The sequence below is a fragment of the Athene noctua genome, unplaced genomic scaffold, assembly GCF_965140245.1.
Source record: "Athene noctua unplaced genomic scaffold, bAthNoc1.hap1.1 HAP1_HAP1_scaffold_641, whole genome shotgun sequence".
In the NCBI taxonomy this organism is placed as follows: Eukaryota; Metazoa; Chordata; class Aves; order Strigiformes; family Strigidae; genus Athene; species Athene noctua.
The window spans coordinates 7,501-10,000 of record NW_027438079.1 but is presented as its reverse complement, the minus strand read 5'-3'; the positions used below and the strand labels follow the sequence as shown (position 1 = coordinate 10,000).

General features: G+C 78.4%; 1 non-coding gene across 1 annotated transcript; it reads left to right on the top strand.

Moving 5' to 3' along the window:
- The first annotated feature begins 1,664 nt into the window (after positions 1–1,664).
- LOC141955795 (5.8S ribosomal RNA) lies at positions 1,665–1,817 on the top strand. Its single transcript, XR_012632758.1, has one exon. It is a non-coding gene; the product is annotated as a 5.8S ribosomal RNA (ribosomal RNA).
- The last annotated feature ends 683 nt before the right edge of the window (positions 1,818–2,500 follow it).

Below are 2,500 nucleotides of genomic sequence, written 5' to 3'. Positions count from 1 at the left end.
GAGGACGTGGTGGTGGTGGCGGATGTCGGGCGCGCCCCCGCGGGCGGACGCTCCCCCGATGGCGGCAGCGGGGGAGGCACCCCCGCGGGGCCCTTGAGGATGTTTCCCTCACCCCAGGGCCAGGTACCTAGCGTCCGCGCCTCCGCGGCCCTCCCTCGGCTGAGCCCGGGGGTCGAAGGCCGCGGAGCCGGGCGGAGGTTTAAAGACTCGGGCGGCTCGGTGCGACCCGCAGGGGCGGGCCCCGGCCGTGTGCGGCGGTTGAGCCTCCAGGGGCGGGAGTCGCTCTCGTGCAGGCCCTGGCCATGGCGGCCGCCGCCCACGCCGTGGGCTTTTTGTCCCCTCGGGCGGCCGCGCCGGGGAGGGGTGTCCCCCCTGCCCCCCCTTCTCCGCGGTCCGGTCTCGGCGGCGAGACCGGCGGCGTTCGGTCGGCCGCAGCCGGCCTGCCTCGCCCTCGAAACGCGAAGGGGAACCTCCCCCCCCCCCGGCGGGGAGCGCGGGCTCTCTCGCCGTCGGGGGCGATGGCGATTCCCCCACGGTCGGGGGTCTCGCCGGGCGGGGCGGCCTGCTCGGGCCGCCGCGTCTCCGTGGACGCGCAGCGGCGCGCTTGCGGCTTCGTGCTCCTTGCTTGCCACCCCCACCCCTTCCCGCCCCGGCTGAGGGGAGGGGCGGCGCAGCCCCCGGGCCCGAGCGGCGGCGGCGGCGCCGCCGCTCGGCGTGCCGGCCGGCGGTCGCTCGGTGGCCGGCCGCGTGGCCTGTCCCGTCCCGGGTCCTGCCCGTCGCTTCGCAGTCGCCTTTCCCGGTCTCGGTCAGGCGAGGCGGGTGGGCGGCCGAGGGGCGTTCCCCGTCCCGTTCTCCGCGCGGAAGCGGGGAGAGGGGGCGTCGCCTCCGGCTCAGCGGCGTCCGCCTTCTGCCTGGCGCGTGCCTGCGGAAGGGGCCGAGACGAGAAGCGGCGGCGGCGGCTCCGGGAGGGCAGCCGCGGCGGTGCGGTGGCCGGGCGGCGGTCGGGCGGAGCGCCGGGCGGCGGCGTCGCGTCGCCGTCTCGGGTTCCGGCGGTTGGCCGTCCGTCCCTGTCTCCGGTGTGGTGCGGCGGCGGCGCCGCGCGGGCGTTCCCGGCGTCGGGGCGAGAGCCGGGGTTTCGGGGCCACGGGGGCAAGGAGCCGGCTGTCGCAGCGCGCGGGCGCTGGGCGGCGCGGAGGCGCGCGCGGCGCGAGCGGGGCGCCCCCGCTGGTCGCCCGCGCGGCGGTCAGCGTCTGTGGTTTCCCCCCTCCGCGCGAGCGAGAGGCGGGTGCAGGTCCGGGCGCGCGGTCGGACGCGCCGCCGGCCCTCCGTGCGGAGGCCGGGCCGAGCCCGGGCGCCTGGGCCGCCTCCGAAGCGAGCAAGGTGCTTGTTGTTTCCCCAGGTCGGTCGGGAGCGCGGGCTCCCCGGGCCCTTGCCGTTCGGAGCTTGTTTCACCCTTCCCTTCCTTCCCTCCGTTGTGATGTCGGTACGGTCATCTGAGGCGAGGCGCGACCGTCGCCCGCCGGTCGTCGCGCGCCCCCTCCGCGCGTGCGGAGGGGGGCGGTCGGTCGGTCGGTGGGGCGGCGGTCCGTCGTCCGAGAAGGGGGCCGCTTCTGCGGAGCGGTCCCGGCCCCTCCGCGCGCGCGGGGCGGTGCCGAAAGGCAGACAACTCTTAGCGGTGGATCACTCGGCTCGTGCGTCGATGAAGAACGCAGCTAGCTGCGAGAATTAATGTGAATTGCAGGACACATTGATCATCGACACTTCGAACGCACTTGCGGCCCCGGGTTCCTCCCGGGGCTACGCCTGTCTGAGCGTCGCTTGACGATCAATCGCCGGCCGGTGCGCCGTCCCTCCCCGCCTCGCCTCGGCGGGCGGGCGGGCGGCGTCCGCGGCGGCGCGGCTGGGGTGCCTCGCAGGCCCGTCGGTGTCGGCCGAGGGCCTTCGTCCCCCTAAGTGGAGACTCGGGGAGCGCTCCGAAGCTCCCCGCTCCCGGAACGCCCGCTTGGCGGAGCCTCGTCCCGCCGGGGCCGGGCGGCCCGTTGGTTCGGTCCGGCCGGGTCGGGCGCGGCGGTGGGGAAGGGCCGAGGTGTCGGGGGGGGAGAGGCGCGGGCCTCTTCCCCGGCCTCCTCCCGCGCGGGCGGCTGTCTGCGGGTGGGTACCGCGGCGGTACCGTGCCGTGCTGCCGCTCGCGTGCGGGGCGTGCGCCGTGGGAACGGGGGTCCTCCCCGTCGCCACTGGCCCCCCGCCTTCTTCTCCCTTCCCCGTCGTAGCCGCCGCGCTCCGGGCGGCGGAGGCCGGGGGTGGGCTCGGTGGGGGGGGTGCGGCGGCGGCGGCGGCGGCGGTGGTTCGGGGGTTGCGGCTGCGGCGGCGACCGCGCGTGCGGTCGGCGTCGGGCCCGCCCCCCCCCCTCCCGTCCGTCCGTCCTGTCCGTCCGCCCGCTTCCCCTCGGCGTGCCCTCCGCGCCTCCGCCGCGCCGCGCGCCCGGTCGGCCGTGGCGGGC